Source organism: Erinaceus europaeus, chromosome 2, assembly GCF_950295315.1.
Source record: "Erinaceus europaeus chromosome 2, mEriEur2.1, whole genome shotgun sequence".
Taxonomy (NCBI): domain Eukaryota; kingdom Metazoa; phylum Chordata; class Mammalia; order Eulipotyphla; family Erinaceidae; genus Erinaceus; species Erinaceus europaeus.
Genome location: NC_080163.1, coordinates 49,730,641 through 49,753,393, shown reverse-complemented (window position 1 = coordinate 49,753,393; position 22,753 = coordinate 49,730,641). Strand labels below are relative to the sequence as shown.

Below are 22,753 nucleotides of genomic sequence, written 5' to 3'. Positions count from 1 at the left end.
GGGGTAGTTTTTCAAAATTCACATGCAGGATAGCTAAAATACAATCACTTTTTTGTCATTCTGTACCACGGAGAAGAGAGAGAGGAGGTCCGGAGTGAAGAGGGAACACAAATCTTTATTTGTGCTAGCACCTCAGAGTTGGGTGAGAGAGAAGCAGGTTGGGCCACATGGAGGTAGCGAAAGTGGCCGCCTCACGCAGTAACCTTTCCTGCATCTAAGCACCAAAGTGAAACGCTGGCAAGAGAGAGAGGTGCGGAAGAAGGGCTTTTATAGGAGTAGCTTTCACGGGAATGGGAAGGGGGAGGACTAACCATAGCACTCCAGGATAGGATAATAATTCTCGTGAGAGGGAGTTGGGCAGTGGCGCAGTGGGTTAAGCGCACATGGCGCAAAGCGCAGGGACCAGCGTAAGGATCCTGGTTCAAGCCCCTGGCTCCCCACCTGCAGGGGAGTCGCTTCACAGGTGGTGAAGCAGGTCTGCAGGTGTCTATCTTTCTCTCCCCTCTCTCTCTGTCTTCCCCTCCTCTCTCCATTTCTCTCTGTCCTATCCAACAATAAAGCAACGTCAACAATGGCAATAATAACCTCAACGAGGCTGCAACAACTAGGGCAACAAAAAGGGGGAAAAATGGCCTCCAGGAGTGGTGGATTCATGGTGCAGGCACCGAGCCCAGCAATAATCCTGGAGGAAAAAAAAAAAAAACTCTCGTGAGAATGGGAGGGGGGAGGAGTAACCAAAACACTCCAGATATCTCGAGGATATAGACAATGCCCTGAGGGCACAACATGGCAGAACAGGCACTCCAAGAATGTCCCCACTCTTGAGGGAACTAGCAGTAGCCTGAGGGGACAACATGGCAGATGTGACTGCATCTGCACAATTTCCCAGCAACTTTTTATGAAAAAAAAAAAAACTCTTACACAGTGGGATATTTTAAATATTTCAGGAAGAGTTTATTGCTGTTGTTGTGCAGCTTGGTAGTTTATTAAACCAGAAAAAGCTGAATTATTTAGAAAAAACTTTAAAAATTTTAGTAATTTGTTTATTCTATTGATCAAAATACAGATTCAGTTACTGGAACATAATATGACAGATCTTTGGAGTGCATGAAACATTTTTCTGGGACATTTTCCTCAATTAGATTTCTTTAGCTTTAGGTATAACTCTAGAAATACTGTGTGATCAGAAATTGCTTTGCCACTTGCTTTTTTCACTTGGTAAAGTTACCTATAAAACCCTACATCATTTTTTCAAAAACAATATATAGATAAAAAAGTCCAACTTATTTTTCTATATTCATACCTTAGTATTAGGACCCGGGAACTAAATGTACTTATGACAGTTTCTGATGTAGCTCTGTGTGGGCCACACATTAAAATGCTTCATTAAACCATCAAAAAGTAAGTTGACCTTTAACAGGAAAGAATGTCTTGTACCAGATGTGTAATCATGAAGTTACAAGTTATTCAAAGAACACATTTCTGATATCCAATAATGTAAATTAATATGATTTTTTATTCTAAAGCTTACACAATAGTCTATATAGGGTCCTATTTCAGCACATTTCTCAACTTTTTATTTAGCACTTTATAATAACTGTTTATAGACACTATGATAGGAACACGAGTTATGTCAAAGAACTAAACACAGTAGTAGATGAGGTCAGAAAGGTAATGCAACAGTAGGGACAGATCTTTTAAGGAGTATATAGGATCATGAAAATGGAAGAGAGGGAAAAGAAGAAACAGCTTTTATTAGAATTTCATGTGTACTATTTTCTTTTTGATACTTCATCAAATTGCTATGAATACAGTGGTTTAGAACAACACAAAGTTAATTGTCTTGCAATTCAATAGATCTGAAATCTTAGTTGGGTATCCTGGGCCAAAATCCAGGTATAAAAAGGACTTGTTTCGTTATGGATAATTCAGGAAAATCTCTTTTATTGTTTTTTTATTTTTTCTCCTCAGATACCTCCATACCTTGCTTAGAACTCCCTTCATTCTTCATATAAAGCAATGTTCAGTCAAATCTTTCTAAAGCTACATCGTTTCCGCCCCTGATTCTTCTGCTTCTTTCTACCACATTTAATGACAATACTGAGGCTGGGTGGTAGCAAATTTGGTTGAGTATATATACATATAGGAGTTGTATTTAGGTCAAGATCATCTGGGTAATCCAGGGTAATCTCCCCTATGTAAAATATTTGGCTATATTTTTTAATATATCAAATTCTGGAAATTGGGACATTAATATATTATAGAAGTGGAGAACATTATGAAACCCTATTAGACAGAAATTGTAGACCCCCACATTAAATACATGAGTCCAAATATTTAGGGAATGATATCCAGGAATCTTTTTTTTTTTTTTTTTGGAGCTTAAGTGAACAAATTTTAATTTTAGGGGATAAAATTCTGAAAGTATTTTAAGCCATAAGTAATTTAAAAAAGGAACAGTATTTATACTTATGTCTTGTGTTAAAAAAACAAATGTTCATATAAATTACACAATGCCTGTTTTGATCTTTTTCTTTTATAATCAGAAGCTTTTCAATTTGTTCCTCATTATAATTGATATTTGTCCATGCCATCCTACGTGGTAAATGGATTTTTAAAAACTATCACACAAAATCTTTGTAATCTATCAAATATTTCAAAATAAGAATTTTCACTTCATCAGGTAACCACAGTGGTATAAGAGGTAAACTCTTTTAAGACATTCTTGCTCAAAAACATGTCAAATGGGAGAACCTAGCAATATTTTCTCTTTCTACAATTCACAAGACTTTTCTGTACTACGTATGGTGGTATAAAAAATGAAAATGATAAAACAAGACAATGCCTTAGTATAGGGAATTTCAGATTAAGTTTCCAGTGGTTGTTATGCAACCAGTTTAAACCTTTCCCAATAATTTTTTTTTTTAAACATAGGTTGACATAGACTGTTTCCAATAATGGAAAACCATTTTCAACAATGGTTTACCAGTCTTGTCTAATATCAGAAGTTCAGCTGAGATGGTTGTAAATGAAATGAATGGTTGAAGTAATGAATGAGAGTATCAATTCTGGAACATTCTGGCTTAAAATACTATCTTTAATTTCACAAAAAAAAAAGAAAAGAAAAAGGAAAAAATAAAGAAAACAACAAAAAACAACCCACAGGTGCATTATTTTGAAAAGCAATGAAGGGCATGCACCTCTACTAGCAGATTCAGCACTTCTGACCAAGTAGGACACCAACTTCTTAAAAAATATGTTTCATGCACTGTACTGGTATTTTGTTTTTTAAATGTAAATTTTAATACATTATTTCTTTTTCAAACTCGAACGGGAACCAGAATAGGATGATCCAGAAGATGACCTGTGGTGCCTTTCAGGTGACCGTGATCTTGTTCGTCTTTTTTTGCGATCACCAGATGAAGAAGATCTAGAACGACTTCGCTTTCTGTTCCTCTCAGGAGAAGATGATGAACTTGAATAAGATCTTTTTTCGTGGGGAAGAAGAGCCCCTGTGGGACCTGGAGCTGGATCTTGATTTCGACCCACGAGATCTCGAACGTTCTCTGGAACTGGAACGAGACCTTGACTGAAATGAATGAACTTCTTGAACGGGACCTGGACCTAGACCTTGAACTTGAGGGGGAGGATGAGCGTAATGAAGATTGTGAATGTGAAGATCGAGATTTTGAACGACTTCATCTATTAGATTTCTTTTTATTACTATCTTCCTCTTCACTGGCATCAAGATTATATTTTGAGAGATCAGCATCATCTTCATCCTCATCCTCATCTAATTTATATTTAGAGAGATCTTCATCCTCGTCCTCTTCTTCACCCTCAGATTCTTTGTCTTCAACTTCCTTTAAAATAGATGCAGGACCAACTGCCTTCCCTCTGTATTTTTTCTTTTTACACCCAAATTCATCATATTCACCATCAGATTCTTCTCTTTCTATATATTCAACATTTTCTCTTTCATTAAAACCACCACCATATCCTGTTCGTTTTTCTAACTTTGCATACTTCGGAGTATTACACATGTTACACTCTGACCTTCTTGCCCAATTTACATTGCTGCAAGTTTTACACTACCAGTCATTAGCACTGAATAGGCCTCGGCTCTTTTCTGCAAGTGTCTTTCCTATTTCAGTGCCCTCAGCTTTCATCATCTTAGCCTCAGTTGTCTTCTCTCGACCACATCTATTACAGCTAGTTCTTCGGGCAAAGTTTACATTTCCACAATTTTTGTTAGGGCAAATCCAGTCGCCGTCACTGACTCAGAAATTCTTGGTCGACATCTTGGTCACCGCCACCACAAGCCCTAGGAATCTGTTTTATGCACAGTCATTAGTGATTCTGGTATTTGTTTTTATTTTTTTCTGACATTTCACTTAGCATAATCACCTCAAGATCCATTCATGCATAGTGTAGCAAAAGAAAATATTAAATTATTAAAAAATAACTGAATAGTATTTCATTCAGCATATATACTATATCGTCTTTATCTAAATATCTGTCTATGAGCATTTAGTCCATTTCTGTTTATTTATTTATAAAATGGAACTATTGACAAAACCATAGGATAAGAGGGGTACAGCTCCATATAATTGCCACCACTAGAACTCTGTATTCAATACCCTCCCTTGAAAGCTTTCCTATTCTTTGTCCCTCTGGGAATATGTACCCAGGATCATTATGGGGTGCAGAAAGTGGAAGGTCTGGCTTCTGTAATTGCTTCCCCACTAAACAGGGGTGTTGACAGGTTGATCCATACTCCCAGCCTGTCTCTCTTTTTCCCTAGTGGGGTAGGGATCTGGGGAGATTGGGCTTCAGGACATATTGGTTGGGTCATCTGCCCAGGGAAGTCAGATTGGCATCATGACAGTGTCTGAAACCTGGTGGCTGAAAAAGACTTATGATACAGGGCCTGGTGGTGGCGCACCTGGTTGAGTGCACATTACAGTGTACAAAGACCCAGGTTTGCACCCGCGGTCCCCACCTGCAGGGGGAAAGCTTTGCAAGTGGTGAAGCAGAGCTGCAGGTGTCTCTCTGTCTCTCTTCCTCTCTATCTCCCCCTTCCTTCTTGATTTATGGCTGTCACTATCCAATAAATAAATAAATAAAGATAATTAAAAAATAAAGTGTTTTTAAAAAGAGTTAAAATAGGACTACTATCTGCAAAACGGAGACCCCCCCCCAACTCTTCAAATGAAATTTTCCAGCCTTTAGGTTCATGATTAGTCAACAAGTTTTTTTGTCTCTATATGTTAACTCTTTTTTTCAGCCACCAGGTTCCAGATGCTAACTTGATGCCAACGGGACTTCCCTGGGCAGAAGACCCCACCAATGTGCCCTGCAGCCCCACTTCCCCAGAATCCCGCCCCACTAGGGAACGAGAGAGACAGGCTGAGAGTATGGATCGAATTGCCAATGCCCATGTTCAGCGGGGAAGCAATTACAGAAACCAGACCTCCCATCTTCTGCACCCCATAATGATCCTGGATTCATACTCCCAGAGTGGTAAAGAATAGGAAATCTATCAAGGGAGGGGGTGGGATATGGAGTTCTGATGGTGGGAATTGTGTGGAGTTGTACCCCTCTTATCCTGTGGTTTTTGTCAGTGTTTCCTTTTTATAAATAAAAAAATTTAAAAAAAGATATAAGGCAGAACAAATTGTTGACTAATCATGAACCTAAAGACAAGAATATTGCAGATGATTATTTATGGTCTCTTTTGGAAGAAGCTAGTGCAACTAATTTTAAAATTAGTGTTTTATATTCTTGTATTTATATCATTATAGTAGTTTCATTTTGAGTTTTTGAGGAGTCTCCATACTATTTTCTGTAGAGATTGTACTGATTTACATTCCTAGAAACAATGCATGAGTATTCCTTTTTCTTCTTATACTTGCCAGTGTTTGTTTCTAGTGCTAACTCCTTGAGTTTTTTTAACTTGCATTTTCCTAATGATGATCATTTTGTAATGTACCTGTTGTCATTTCTTTGTCTTGATTAGAGAAGTATCTAGTCATATCTGCCAAACTTTTACTAGTATTTTTTGAGTTGTATGATTTTTTGAAATATATTTTGGATTTTAATTCATTGAATGTGTGATATATAAATATATTCCTTTGCTTAGTAAGGTGACTTCCCCTAGTTTTGTTGCATCTGCTTTGTGTTGCAGGTGCTCAAACATTGACTGGATACATGACATGGCAAGCAACCTAATAGTGAGTTACCTCTCCACTTATGTGATTATTTTTACAGCATAGATTCCCAGACTTGAAAGCTGATCATAGTAAATATGCATTTAAAATTGTTCTTGGTACCACCAAATTATATTTTGAAGATCCTTTCCCAATTGATAGTTACATCAGAATTACATGAGGACATCTAATTTCCAATATCTGTTGTTTTTTATTTTTCCAAAAATGTCAGCCCCCCCCACACACTGCCTTCTTTTTTCCTTTTATTTCTTTTATTTGGGGTATTAATAGTTTATAATAAATAGTTGTTGGTCCATGTACAACATTTCTCAGTTTTCTATGTCTTTATATTTCTTCTGTTCATTTCCCTTTTTCCTTCCTCCCTTCTTTCCTTCCTTCATTCCTTCATTCCTTTCTTCTTTCCTTTCTTTCTTTTTTTAGCATATAGTTTCTCACCACTCTTATTATAAAGGGTCTGTGTCCCTACCCTCACTCCCTTATATAACCACCATATTTCTCCCATAGTTTTAGATATGAGTTGACTTTTTTTATCACATTCATGTAATCAGTTCTTTATGTACTGCATTTATGGAAGCATTCTTTAGTTTTCATTTGCCTCCTTACTTACTTTACTAAGTATAAACTTCTCCAGTTCCATCCATTTTATCTCAAAGGACACAACATTGTCTTTTTTATTTCTGAGTAATACTCTATTGAGTAAATGTCCCAAAAATGTTTATCCAGTCTTCTATTGAAGGACATTTTGGTTGCTTCCAAGTTTTAACTACTGTGAATAATGCCACTGTGAACATGGAGTTGAATATACCCTTTGAATGAGTGTTAATGTACCTTTTGGGTAAATACCTAGAAGTGGAATTGCTGGATAATAAGGTATTTCCATTGGTATTTGCTTATGGATTCCCCATACTGTTCATAATGGCTGCACCAGTTTGTACTTCCACCAGCTGTGTGGTAAAGTTCCTCTCTCTTCACATCCTCTTCAACACTTATCTTCTCTTATTTTATTTTTAGCATTTATTTATTAATTTTCCCTTTTGTTGTCCTTGTTGTTTAACATTGTTGTGGTTATTAATGTCATTGTTGTTGGATAGGACAGAAATGGAGAGAGGAGGGGAAGACAGAGAGGGGGAGAGAAAGACAGACACCTGTAGACCTGCTGCACTGCCTGTGAAGCAACTCTTCTGCAGGTGGGGAGCCAGAGGCTCTAACCGGGATCCTTACCTAGTCCTTGCGCTTTGCGCCACGTGCACTTAACCTGCTGCACCACCGCCCAACTCCCTCTCTTATTTTATTTATGAAGCCCGTTCTCACAGGTGTGAAGTGAAATTTCAATGTAGTTTTAATTTGCATTTCTCTAATGATGAGTGAATTTCCACATAGTCTATAAGTCATGTATATCTCTTATTTTATTTCTTTATTGGGGGATTAATGGTTTACAGTAGACAGTAAAATATAATAGTTTGTACATGTATAACATTTCCACATAACAATACAACCCCCACTATGTCCTCTGTCATCCTTTTCCAGGTCCTGAACCCTCATACCCACCCACCCCAGAGTCTTTTACTTTGGTTAAATACACCAACTCCAGTCCAAGTCTGCTTTGTGTTTTCCCTTCTGATCTTGTTTTTCAACTTCTGTGAGTGAGATCACCTCATATTCATCCTTTTGATTCTGACTTATCTCACTTAACATGATCTCTTCAAGCTTCATTTAAGATGGGGTAAACAAAGTGAATTCATCATTTTTAACAGTTAAGTAGTATTTCATCATGTATATAGACCACAACTTGCTCAGCCACTGATGTGTTGTTAGACACTTGAATTTCTTCCAGGTTTTGGCTATTACAAATTATGCTGCTATGAACATAAGTATACACAAATCTTTTTGGATGGGTATGCTTGGTTCCTTAGGATATATCCCCAGGAGAGGAATTGCAAGGTCATAGGGAAGGGCCACTTCTAGTCTTCTGAAATTTCTCCAGACTGCTCTCCACTGGGGTTGGACCTATTTACATTCCCACCAACAGTACAGGAGGGTTCCTTCAATGTCTCCAACATTGCTGCTACATTTTCTGATGTATGACATTCTCACAGGAGTGAAGTGGTATCGCATTGTTGTCTTTCTCTGACAATCCGTGACTTGGAGAGTTTTTTGTTTAATATGTTTTTTGGCCTTTTGGATCTCTTCTGTGGTGAATATTCTGTGCATATCCTCTTCCCATTTTTTGGATTGGGTCATTTGTTTTCTTTTTGCTGAGTTTGGTGAGCTCTTTATAGATTTTGGTTATTAGCCTCTTATCTAATTTATGGCATATAAAAATATTCTCCCATTCTGTAAGGGGTCTCTTTGTTTGTGTGGTGGTATCTTTTGCTGTGCAGAGGATTTTTAGTTTTATGTAGTCTCAGTTTCTTATTTAGTCTTTGTAACTGGATTTCTATCATAGAAGTTACCTTTAAAATTTATATGGAAAAAAGTTCTGCCAATATTTTCCTTTAAGTATTTGATAGCTTCTGGTCTAACATCCAGATCCTTGATCCATTTGGAATTTAATTTTGTGTTTGGTAAAATATAGTGGTTCAATTTCATTCTTCTGAATGTTTCAACCCATTTTTTTCTAACACTATTTGTTGAAGAGACTTCTCCATTTAGTCCCAGGAATCTGTCCTTAAGCTCCTCTCTGTCCAGTAGCCATATGTGTTTGCACTCACCCATGACTTGTTGGGTTCCCAAAGTAATTCTAATCCTGTCTTGGTGTTGGTCTTGTGATCCTCTTTGTTATTCCTAGTTGACCCAGAGAATGAAACACAGCTGCTTGTATCTCTTCTTTAGAGAACTACTTGTCCTCATTTTTTGTTAGGTTCTTTTCATTTTGTTAGCTGTAGGAGTTCTTTATAGTTTGATATCAACTAGTTGTGTGAAGAGTAGTGTGAAAATATCATTTCCTACTTGATGTGTTTCCTGTTTATTTTCATGGAATTTTATTTTGAATGTGTTAAAGCTTTTCAATCTGATATAGACCCATTTGTTAATTTTTTTCCCTTTGCCCATTAACATCTTTAATGTCATCAGTATGTTCTTCTGTATATCTTGTAGTTTTAGATCTACTATCCAAATATTTGGTACATTTTGAGCTAATATGTTGGTGCATAGTCTTAAGTGGTGGCCTAGTTTCATTTTTCTACATGTGGTAGTCTAATTCACCCAGCACCATTTGTTAAAGAGACTTTCTTTTTTTTGTCATTAGGCATTTTTGGCCCTCTTTTTTTTTTTTTTTCCTCAAGGGCACTTTTGCTATTCATGCTTTTTATCATATCATATGATTTTTTGATAAGTTGTTCAATTGCCTTGAAATATGTCATTGGTATTTTTGTAGGGATTACTTTAAATCTGTAGACTGATTTTGGCAGGATTGCCATTTTCACAATATTTATTCTTCTTTATTTTTTATTTTATTTTATTTTATTTTATTTATTTAAGAAAGTATTAATTAACAAAACCATAGGGTAGGAGGGGTACAATTCCACACAATTCCCACCACCCATTCTCCATATCCCACCCCCTCTCCTGATAGCTTTCCCACTCTCTATCCCTCTGGGAGCATGGACCCAGGGTCATTGTGGGTTGCAGAAGGTAGAAGGTCTGGCTTCTGTAATTGCTTCCCCAATGAACATGGGCGTTGACTGGTGGGTCCATACTCCCAGTCTGCCTCTCTCTTTCCCTAGTAGGGTGGGTTTCTGGGGAAGCAGAGCTCCAGGACACATTGGTGGGTTCTTCAGTCCAGGAAAACCTGGCTGGCATCCTGATGACATCTGGAACCTGGTGACTGAAAAGAGAGTTAACATACAAAGTCAAACAAATTGTTGAGCAATCATGAACCTAAAGCTTGGAATAGCAGCAACAAATGCTGGAGAGGTTGTGGGGACAGAGGAACCCTTTTACATTGCTGGTGGGAATTTAAATTGGTCCAGCCTCTGTGGAGAGCAGTCTGGAAAACTCTCAGAAGGCTAGACATGGACCTTCCATATGATCCAGTAATTCCTCTCCTGGGGTTATACCCCAAGGACTCCATAACACCCAATCAAAAAGAGGTGTGTACTCCTATGTTCATAGCAGCACAATTCATAATAGCTAAAACCTAGAAGCAACCCAGGTGCCCAACAACAGATGAGTGGCTGAGAAAGCTGTGGTATATATACACAATGGAATACTATGCAGCTACTAAGAACAATGAACTCACCTTCTCTGACCCATCTTTGACGGAGCTAGAAGGTATTATGTTAAGTGAGCTAAGTCAGAAAGATAAAGATGAGTATGGGATGATTCCACTCATCAACAGAAGTTGACTAAGAAGATCTGAAAGGCAAACTAAAAGCAGGACCTGACCAAATTGTAAGTAGGGCACCAAAGTAATAACCCAGTGGTGAGGGGTAGACATGCAGCTTCCTGGGACAGTGGGGGGTGGGAGTGGGTGGGGATGGTTTTTCCATTGCTTTGTGTTGTATTCTATTTTTTTAACACTGTCTTATAGTTTTCATTGAAAAGACCTGTTGGTATGCATGAGACCCCTTCTGTTTCATTTGGTTTAAATCCTCCCTGCTTAACACTATTCTATTTACATAACCACTTCATTCTATTTATATAACCGCTGTTAACAAGCACCTCCCTCCAGGGCATTGGTTCAATCCCCACTGTTTCATGATATGTTTTTGCTCCACCCCCCCTCCTTGTCACACCCTGATCCTCTCCTTGTCACACTCTGATTGTCACCAGTCACTTTTCTCTCCACCCTCTCTATGTCACACCCTGTTTCCACCCTACTTGGCAAGTATATATAAAGACAGCATTGTGAGTTTTAGAGTACTTTACCTTGAGTTTAGCTTAGCTCGTCTTAGATTGTGCTGCGTCCTGCATGAATAAAGAGTTACTGCCTACAGCTCAACTATGAGTCCCTGGTCGTCTGTTACCTGCCCCTGAAGCCAGCCCAGCGAAAACAACCTAACCCGTCGAAAACGACAAAGACCCTTCACCACATCTCTTAGATTTATTCCTAAGCATTTTATATTGGAGGGTTTAATTGTAAATGTATTGCTTCCTTCAGTTCCCTTTCCTCTAACCCACCTTTTGTGTAAAGAAATGACACAGATTTATGAGTACTGATTTTTTGTTCTGATACTTCACTGAATTTATTAACGATTTCCAGTAGTTTTTTGGGTCCTCTGAGTATAACAGCATCTAAAAATAATGATAATGTAACTTCATCCTTCCCAATGTAAAATTCTTTGATATCTTTTTCTTGTCTGATTGAGATGGAAAGGACATCTAGGACTATATTGAATAGAAGTGGTGAAAGTGGACATCCTTGCCTAGTTTCTGCTTTTAGGGGGACACTTTCCATTTTTTTCTCATTGAGGAAGATGTTAGTCATGGGATTATCATACATAACCTTTACTATGTTGATGAATTGTCCACTCCCAATTTCTTGAGGGCCCTTATGATAAATGGGTGTTGGGCCTTGTCGAATGTCATTTCTGAATCAATTGACAAGATTATGTGATTTTCCTTTTTGTTGATATGGTAGGCTACATAGATTGACTTGTGGATGCTGAACCATCCCTGTTTCCTAGGAATGAGTCCCTCTTGATCTTGGTGGATTATTCTCTTAATATATTGTTCAATTTGATTAGCTAAGATTTTGTTTATGAACTTTGCCATCAGTGTTCATCGGAGATATAGATATATAGTTTCCTTTTTAGTAGAGTTGTTTCCTGCTTTGGAATGAGAGTGATATTAGCCCCATAGAATGTGTTTGGGAGTATTTCCTTTTCTTCTATTTTCTGGAAGAGTTTGAGGAGAAGAGGTATTAGTTATTCTTTGAATGTTTTACAGAATTCATTAGTATAACTGTCTATGCCTGGGTTTTTGTCCTTGGGAAGGCTTTTGAATATTTTCTTCAATTTTTGCTCTAGTGATTGGCCTGTTGAATTTATCTACCTCTTCTTGTGTCATAGTTGGTTGTTGATATATCTCTAAAAATATATCCATTGGGCAGAGAGTAGATAGCATAATGGTTATGCAAAGAGACTCATGCCTGAGACTACAGCGTCCCAGATTCAATCTCCCGCAACACCATAAGCCAGAACTGAACAGTGTTCTGGTTAAAAAAAAATAATAAAAAATGTCCATTTCTTCTGAGTTGTCAAATTTATTTCCATATAGATATCCATAATGTCTCCTCTCTCATTTCTGAGTGGTTTTACATGTCTTTCTCTTTTAGTGAATGTAGCTAGTAGTTTATATTATTTATCCTTTTAAAGAACAAGCTCTTGGTTTTATTAACCTTCCAGACAGTCTTTTTGTTTTCTATTTAATTGATTTCTGCTCTGATTTTAACTATTTCCTATCTTCTGCAGGCTTTTGAACCTCATTGATGTTCCTTTTCTAATTGGTTCAGTTGGACTGGAAGATGGTTTATTAGAGATATTTCCTCTTTATTAAGGTGGGTCTGTATTGCTATAAACTTTTCTCTCAGAACTGCTTTTGATGCATCCTATTGGGTCTTATATTTGATTTTTTCACTTTCATTGGTATCAAGGTAATTCTTAATTTCTTTTTTTTATTTCTTCAATGACCACTTGTTATTCAGAATCATGTTGTCTAGTCTCCAGACCTTGGAGTAGTTTCTATTTTTATGGTTTAATTTTAATTTCATTTCATCATGGTCTAAAAAGATGCTTCTTATGATTTGAATATTCACATATTTGTTTAGAGAGTTTTAATGTCCCAGCATGTGGTCAGTCCTTGTAAATGTTCCAGGTGTACTGGGGAAAATGTATATATTCATTTATTTCATGATGAGTACTTCTGTATATATCTGTTAGTTGCATCTTGTCCATGGTTTCTTTTTAGACTGCTGTATACCTGTTGACTTTTTTGTCCAGATGGTTGGTCTTTTACTGTGAGTGGTGTGTTAAGTTCTCATCCTATCATTGTGTTACTTTCGGTATTTCCCTTGCGTTCAGTAAATACTTGTTTTATATATTTGGATGCACCTAAATTGAAGCATATATACTTATAATGGCTATGTCTTTTTGTTGGATTGATCCTTTGAACATTATGTAGTGTCCCTCTCTACCTCTACTTACTTTCTTTACCTGAAAGTGTATTTTATCTGAGAACAAGATTGTTGTTACTGCCTTTCTACCTCTACTTACTTTCTTTACCTGAAAGTGTATTTTATCTGAGAACAAGATTGTTGTTCCTGCCTTTTATTCTGCATTACTGGCTTAGAATCTTGATCCATGCTCTTACATTAAGCTTCTGTTTATCTTTCTTTGAGTGTGAGTTTCCTGAAGATGTACAGTAGTCGGATCTTTTTTAATCCATTTAGCTGCTCTGTATCTTTGGACAGGTGATTTTATTTTTGTGAGTATCTTTATCAAGAAAGACATGAGTCATTTAAGTCAACTTAAAAGTTCTGGACAACTTTTTAATGTTTTGATAATTCTCTGTATTTGAATTTTTTCTTATCGTTGTAGTTATTATTGTTGTTATTGATGTCATTGTTATTAGATAGGACAGAGAGAAATGGAGAGAAGAGGGGAAGGCAGAGAGGGGGAGAGAAAGACAGACACCTGCAGATGTGCTTCACTGCCTGTGAAGCGACTCCCCTGCAGGTGGGGAGCCAGGAGCTCAAACCGAGATGTTTACATTGGTCCTTGAGCTTTGCCCCACGTGTGCTTAACCCGCTATGCTACTGCCCAACTTCCTGAATTTTTTTTTTCCATGGTAAAATTCAGAAAGCTATAGTTCCAAGTTTCTCCTGTCTGTAGGAAACTGTCAGTCACATCAAACTTTGGTCAAAGAATAATTTATTGGAGAGAAATGTTACAAGGAATATTTTTTGTTGGTGATGGAGGTGACATACATTGTGAATCAAGATTTAAGACATCATAGTTTCCTCCACAGAATACTTGCTAAGACTTGCTCTCAGAATTATTTTGGACCACTTCACTCAGACTCTGTTTCTGCAACTATTGTAATTTTCTGAGCATCTGATAACTGTTTTCTAACTTTTGTTCTATTTACATTAGTGACAGTAGATTCTATTGTCTGCAACTAGAAGTCTGATAACATGACAAAAACCTTATTAAATATGATCTTTTAAAAATTTGCCAGTCTTATGGGTAGGCTGTATTTCATTATTCTTCATGTGTCTAGATAATGACTTCTCACATTCACTGGAGGTAATCAGATGTGAATGTGGTATTATCAGAATTAGTTTTGCTTAGGGAGATAGTGATAAAACTGTGACTGGAGAAATAGCTCAAGTAGTAGGGGTTCACCCTTGTATTCATGGAAGTCCTGTCTGTGGCACTGAATGTTCTATTGTGGTGCTCTGACTTTTTAAATTTCCCTCTTCTCTTCTGTCTCTCCCCTCTCCCTTTTCCATTTTCCCTCCCTCCCTCTCTTACTTCCTCCATATTTTATGAAATTCTCATATGAGATGAATACAAATACATCTTTTGGGGCTGGGTGGTTGTGCACATGGTTGAGCACACATGTTACAATGTGCAAGGACCTGGGTTCAAGCCCCCAGTCCCCAAATGCAGAGGGAAAGCTTTACAAGTGGTGAAGCAGTGCTGCAGGTGTCTGTCTCTCACCCTCTCTATCCCTCCTTTCCCTCTTGATATCTTCCCTTTTTTAAAAAATATTAATTAATTAATTTTCCCTTTTTGTTGCCCTTGTTGTGGTTATTAATGTTGCTGTTGAATAGGACAGAGAGAAATGGAGAAAGGAGAGGAAGACAGAGAGGGGGAGAGAAAGACAAGACACTTGCAGACCTGCTTCATCACTTGTGAAGCAATTCCCTTGAAGGTGGGGAGCCTGAGGCTTGAACCAGGATCCATATGCGGGTCCTTGTGCTTTGTGCCACTTGAGCTTAATCCCCTGCACCACCCTCTATCAATTTCTGACTGTCTCTATCCAATCTATAAACAAAGATAATAAAAAAATTTTAAATAAAAAATACAAATACATCTTTTTAACAAGTGATAAACTTAAAGTAAAGTGCCTCTGTCCCTTCTTTTGTCATTCTTTTCACAGTATGGTTATTATCATTAAAGTACTCTGAATAGCAGATTAAAAGCTAACATCTGTCAAGATTTGTTTGAAGTCACTGTGTAATTTTAATCAGTATTACAATAAATAATTCATATGCAAATATTTCCTTTAGCTATAAGAAATATATTTTTGCATTTAGACTATTCAGGGAGATGTTTATTGTGGAATTGTTTATAAGGATGTTCCATTCTTCTTTGTAATACTAAATACAAGTTATAATGAATACATTTACTTGACATCTTATCATCAGTCCTTGAAGAATATAATCCTATATCTTTGTTACCTGTCTAAATCTCTTTATGATTATTATGGGTGTTTTTCAAGCATGTCAAAAAGTTGAATATGTTAGTATGAATTAGTGAACACTGGTTATTCTTTAGAGGGGCAAAATTCTGTCATTTTCAGTGTTAAAATCAATTTTACTTTTCAGAAAGTAGAAAGTAATTCTATGAATTACAGTGACATGCCTTTAGTTTTATGCAAACATTTTCTTTTTTTTAATATTTATTTATTTCCTTTTTGTTGCCCTTGTTTTTACTGTTGATGTAGTTATTATTGTTGTTGTTGATGTCATCGTTGTTGGATAGGACAGAAAGAAATGGGAAAGGAGGGGAAGACAGAGAGGGGGAGAGAAAGATAGACACCTGCAGACCTGCTTCACCACCTGTGAAGCGACTCCCCTGCAGGTGGGGAGACAGGGGCTCGAACTGGGATCCTTGGGCCGGTCCTTGTACTTTGTGCCATATATGCTTAACCCACTGCACTACCGCCTGACTCCCGCAAACATTTTCAAAAAGCCAAATGAAAGAAATTCTTTACTAACTTAAATATTATTTTAATGTAATTTAAAATATATTTTATTTCTTACATCAAAGAGGGGTGGTAGGGAGATCAGCACACTGCAGTCATATTTGGTACTAGGTATTAAGCCTGTGGTCTCTCCACTGAGACATTTAAGGGATTTCAACATGTAATTTTTAAAAGAATAAAATAAGAAAAGAAAAATAGCTCATTTAGATAATATGCTTCTCTTCCGTGTGCAGGACCACATGGTCCCCACCACACTGAAGGAAGCTTTAGTGCTATGGTTTCTTTCTCTCTTCTTTCTCATTTCTGTCTTCCTTAACTGAAAAAAATCATCCCAAAATGATGAAGCCCAGGTGATGACAAAATGAAAATAAATAAATAAATAAATAAAAAGTAAAGAAAGGAAAAGAAAGGAAAGGAAAGGAAAGGAAAGGAAAGGAAAGGAAAGGAAAGGAAAGGAAAGGAAAGGGAAAACCAAGTAAGTTGTTATAACAAAAGTTACATAGAATCAGACTAAAGGGCTTACTTTTTTCTGGATTTTGGAAAATTCCACATGGGCATATTCTTTCCTAGTGAGGACTCTCTTCTTTTCCTGAAGGTGGTTGGTTTCCCACTTCATCTCAATGGAGTGAGTAGAGGAGATAGAAATTCAGATAGAATGCCAGCCTCATAACTTTATCTAAATTTACCAAGCTACCAAATATCCTGCCTCACAAATAGCATCACATTGGGATTAAAGACTTCAACTTGTGGATATCCATCATTCCTAATTCATTTTCTTGTAAATAATCAAGATCTAGAACCTTTGTCAAGCAGTCTGTATCATTAATTGAAATCTTTGTTTCTTTAAGTGTTTTATAGGACAAAACAAAAGAGCTCATCACAATACGCAACAGAAAATTAATTGCTACTTAACTGTTTTACAAAAAGGGTTAAAATGTGGGAATGGAGGTGGGGCAGATCCAAGATGGAGACTTAGAGACAACATCTGGTGTGAGCTTCAGAAAGAAGCAGCTTACAACCTGGGATTCTCTGGAGAGGCCACCAGGTTCCAAGTGCTACCATGATGCCAACTGTACTTCCCTTGACAGATGACCCCACCTATGAGTCCTAGAGCTCTGCTTCCTCAGAGTCCAGCCCCACTAGGGAAAGAGAGAGATGGGCTAGGAGTATGGATAGACCTGTCAACTCCTGTGTTTAGCAGGGAAGCAGTTATGGAAGCCAGACCTTCCACCTTCTGCATCCCATAATGACCCTGGGTCCATACTCCCAGAGGGTTAAAGAATAGGAAAGCTATCAGGGGAAAGGATGGGATACAGAGTTCTGGTGGTGGGAATTGTACCCCTCTTATCCTATGGTCTTTCAGTGTTTCCATTTTATAAATAAATAAATTAAAATTAAAAGGGGGGAGAGAACATGAATTTTAAAGGGTGTTTTATAACTGGAAGAAATAAGTATTCCAGAGATTTGAATATATTGTCTAAGCAATAAAACTCAAAATTTCAAGGACATTCTTGAAATTTTTTTTCTGGATTATTTTTTTTCTCAATTTTAGAATCTAGCATCTGTTGTTCATTATGCCAGCATTGCTTGATGCTGTGGTCTATTTGCATAATCACTGTTTTGCCTGAGACCCATCTTGCCTGCAGGGCATTGGTTTAATCCCCACTCGTTAGAACCTTCGCAACAGCTGGGGACCCGCCCTGCAGGGCACTGGTTTAATCCCCACTGCTTCGAGCTCTTTTTCCACTCTGCCCTCTCTCCTAGTCACTTCCTTTTTTCCACCCTGCCACTTCCTGGAAAGTATAAATGCAAATTATTTTCTGATCAATAAACTTTGGATTTAGTTCCCACTCAGCCATGAGTTTTTGGTTGTCTCTCTCCCACCCGCAAAGCTAGCCCAGCATCTGGCACCTGAACAAGGACCAGCAAGCATCCACAGTGATATTGTGTTGCTTGTGACAAAATGGATGGAAGTGTAGATAATGATGCTTAGCAATCTAAGTAAACAGTTGAAAAACAAGTACTAAATAGTTTCACTCATATGTGGAATCTGGAGCAAGGAAACTTTCTGTGGTGGTTATCTTTGAGAGGTGGGATGATGGGGATACAGAATTTTTGGTGGGTGTGATGTGGAAATGAAAATTGTAATCTTATACTCTTGTAATGTATTATTCACAACAAATAAAAAAATAAGTGACTTATATTGCAAGCAAAAGAAACTAATGTAAAATTCCCAATACACTTTCCCAAGTTGGTGTGTATTGCCTAGTGATTACTTGATTCAGTAAAATTCTACAGAGAAATACTTGTTTTGTTCTACTACATTGATTCATAGTCAAATACTTTTAATATGTATTTGATACAAATGTGACTTTAAGATAGCAGCACTCTTATTGTGTTTTTTTGTTATTAATAAAACTGGCTGCCAACAACTTCTATCATTTACTCTACTCAATCTAGAGGCTGGCAAAATAAGAAATTAAAATCAGGAATTCTAAATTAAAAAAAAAAGACAATGTGAAGTCTTTGTAAGTCCTCTAGAAATAGCAAGTATAGGGAGTCCAGTGGTAGTGCAGCAGGTTATGCACATGTGGTGCAAAGTGCAAGGACTGCACTAAGGATCCTGGTTTGAGCCCCTGGCTCCCCACTGTCATTCCCAGTTCGGGGTGCCTGATGCCAGGCTAGCTTCGTGGGCAGGAGAGAGACAACCAGGGAGTCATGGCTGAGCTGGGATGCAATTCAATATTTATTGATGAGGAATGCAGTGCAAGCTAGCTATCTCTAATAACAATCCTGTCCTATATATATCTCCTGAGGCGGAAGTGTCAGGTCAGAAGAGGATGTATGTAGGACAGGGGGTGGTGAGAAGGAAAAAGTGCGTGAACCACTGGGGATTAAACCAATGCGAACAAAACAACGATTATGTAAATAGGCCACAATGTCAAGCAATGCAACAAAAGGGGTCTTAGAAGCAGAATTTAGAAGCAGACCAACACCCCACCTGCAGGGTAGTCACTTCACAAGCAGTGAAGCAGGTCTGCAGGTTGTCTGTCTTTCTCTCACCCTCTGTCTTCCCTTCCTCTCTCCATTTCTCTCTGTCCTATCCAACAATGACGACATCAACAACAACAACAATAATAACTACAACAATAAAACAAGGGCAACAAAAGGGAACAAATAAATATTTTTTAAAAAGAAATAGCAAGTATAAGTGCACTGTTGTTGGGAGTGTAAAATGATACAATCAGTTATAACAGCAATTTGGCAATTACCTAGTACATTTGAAAATGCAAACGCCTACAACATAGCATTCTTTATCCCAAGTGTGTATACTAAGAAAAAACATGTATATACGCATAAGAAGTCACATTTGTAACTGAAAAAAAAAACAGGTGGGGTACACTAAGTCTTAGATAATGAAATAGATAAGCTGATATATTTAAAAAATAGATTATTTTTAAAATTTAAAATAATAAAAAGCAGTACAATTTTTGGTTCTGGCGAAGTAGAATAGTAGATGGCTATTTGAATAATTTGCTCCAAAGAACAGTAGTCTTTGGAAAGAAGTGACAGATATATAGCAATGAAGAGGAGTGCCAGATATACCATTTTTTCTCTAGTGTTTTTTTTTCTTTGTTAAAAACTATTTTTAAAGTGCCTATGTAGAAGTGCTAATAAGGACTAATTTGGGGGTAAGAATTAACAAGGATGTTTTGTTATGGTTTCTTTAATAAGATCATTATTTTTTAAAATATGTTTATTTTGAGAGAGAGAGAGAGAGACTGAGACCAGAGCACCACTCCAGTTTCACATGTTTGATGTCAAGGGTTGGACCTGCATCCTCATTTATGGAAGTGCTATGCTTTAACTACTGTCTCTCCCCACCCCAGCCAAGAGAGTTTTAAAAATTTAATTAAGTATTTTGGATAGATACACAGAGAGATTAAGAGGGAAGGGGGTGGGGGGAGAGATATATCTGCAACACTGTTTCAGGATTCAGGAAGTTCTCTCCTTGCAGATGGGGACCAAGGGCTTGAATCCAGGTCCTTGCACAGTGTAAAGTGTGTGCTCAATTAGGTGCATCACTCCCACCCCTAGAACAGTGGTTTTTATATGGTGATATGATGTGCTGTTCTGTATTCATTACTTTTCCAATTAGGGAAAACTGTATTATTTGAATTAAAGAATTCATGGCTCTATATTTAAATTGTTTAATGCACTGTACTGTGTTCATTTGCAGTGTTTACACTGGATGAATAAACTAGGAGCTTTGGAGAGCTTTCCATGGAATCTCAGTGTAATTTGGTCTCATTTATATGGCTGGTAAATATAGGCAAAATAAAGTTGTAAACATCTGTTGATATAAAGTATACAAACCAGAAAGCCTTTAGTTTGCTTATATTCCCCTGTGCCAACATTAGTATTAACATCCATTTACCAGAATTTTTCCACTCAAATATTAACAGTTAATGTTGCTATCTGTCACACAAATTCCATCAAGGAATGATTTAACAATGTGGAAATAAGAGAATTTTAGTCCAAGAGGTCTAGTTTAAGCATAATAACTTTTAATGTTATCGAGTTTTAATTCTGTATTTCTCTCAGATTTCTTGTATATGCATTTTGTCCAGTCCAAGCCCAAAGCTCATGTGGATGATTATATAAGATTATATAAGATTCAAGGTCTGTGACGATGGTTTAGGAAGACAGCAAAGAGGAAATGAATGTTGGTCCAAGACTGACATGGGTTTAATTTCTAACTCTATTATTTATTTATTTATTCATCATGTGGCTTTGAACAGCTAAAGTTCATCTGTAAGTCAGGGCTAACAACATTAATTGGTGAAGATCAATAGGGATCTGTGTGCACAATTCAGTGCAAAATTGAGACATAACACACATACGGGAGGTTGTCACTATATTTATTGCTGTTGCTACCATTGTTTCTATATAAAGGACTTAAATCCCTGTTTTTAGCAAATACAAAGTCATTTCTACCTATAGTAGTTTGAGCCTTTGTGGAGATTGATTCTTAACTCTTTTTTTAATTGTTATTCTTTTACTTTTCTGTTTTGTTACTTGGTGAAAGGGGAGAGTATTGTTTTAAAAGGGCAAGAAGAAAATATTCTTGTTGTGGTTTAATTGTTCTCTGATTTCTCCGTGCTCATTTATAGTTTCATCTTCCTGATTCTCATTTTCTTCTAGTGAAGCTAGGACAAAAGTCTATAAAGAAAGAGAAACCTATTGATTTACAGATGATTTCTTGCCTGCAGTGATGTAGTGATTACAAAACATAATATAGTAGACTTAATTGTGCTTAAATTTCTCTGATTTCATAGTCTTATTTCCTGCTCTGATTTTATGTCCAATAGAATAGATAAATTAGAGTAACATATTCTTAGCCCAATAAAGTTTATTAGACCGAATTTAGCGACATTTAATAGAACTGTAGGGAATTAGAAGCTATCTATCCAGTTAAGGTTGCCTAAATGTGAGATCTATGTTTAGACTTAACTGTGGCCATTCATGTCACTAACTGGGAACCCTTAGACAAGAATGGAATGATAAAAGCAGAAGTTGGAAGAACCCTAGATGCAGATTGTTTTCAATTTATGATGTTTCATCTGAGAAACTTTTGACCTTACAATAGTGCAAAATTAATATGTGTTCAGGAGAGACCATATTTAAATTTTTGAATCTAATCTTTCCCCAGAGTAGCAATACACAGCAAGATAATCTCCTAACCCTGGACAGTGTTTGTGAACCTCAGTTCCCAATGAGTCACACCATCATAAGGATAAACAACCAATATTCTCCCCTTTTCCCCACTTACAATACAGTGCTCAGTAAATTACATGAGATAGATTAACCGTTTTTTATATTTATTTATTTATTTTCCCTTTTGTTGCCCTTGTTGTATTTTCTTTTTTATTGTTGTTATAGTTATTATTGTTGTTATTTTTTAATATTTATTTATTTTCCCTTTTGCTGCCCTTTTTTATTGTTGTTGTAGTCATTGTTGTTATTGTGTCATCGTTGTTGGATAGGACAGAGAGAAATGGAGCGAGGAGGGGAAGACAGAGAGGGGGAAAGACAGACACCTGCAGACCTGCTTCACTGCCGGTGAAGTGACTCCCCTGCAGGTGGGGAGCCTGAGGCTTGAACCAGGATCCATATGCCAGTCCTTGTGCATCGCACCATGTGCGCTACCACCCTAATCCCCAGATTAACGGTTTTTAAAAATTAAAATAGGCATTAGATGATTTTATTCAACTTTATGGCAATATAAGTACTGTGAGTACCTTTCAGGTAGGCTAAGCTAAGTAAGTTGTGGTGTTCATCAAGTTTGACGTCTTAAGTGTATTTTTAGCTTGTTTAATGTGCAGTTTACAATGGAACTTACTGGTACATAGCTTTGTCATAAGATGAGGAACATCTGTATATCATTTGCATCTGACTGAGCCAGAGGCATGCAAGATATCAACGAGAATTTTCCTTTTATAATCGTGTATCTTACTTAAGGCAAAGAAGAGGGCCTAAAGAAACAGTTAACAAGCTAGGGAGCTTGCCTTGCCATGTACACAACTCAG

At 37.1% G+C, this 22,753-nt stretch overlaps 1 pseudogene; it reads right to left on the bottom strand.

The window, feature by feature from the left end:
* Positions 1-2,253: 2,253 nt before the first annotated feature.
* LOC103109872 (zinc finger Ran-binding domain-containing protein 2-like) lies at positions 2,254-4,301 on the bottom strand (annotated as a pseudogene).
* Positions 4,302-22,753: the final 18,452 nt, after the last annotated feature.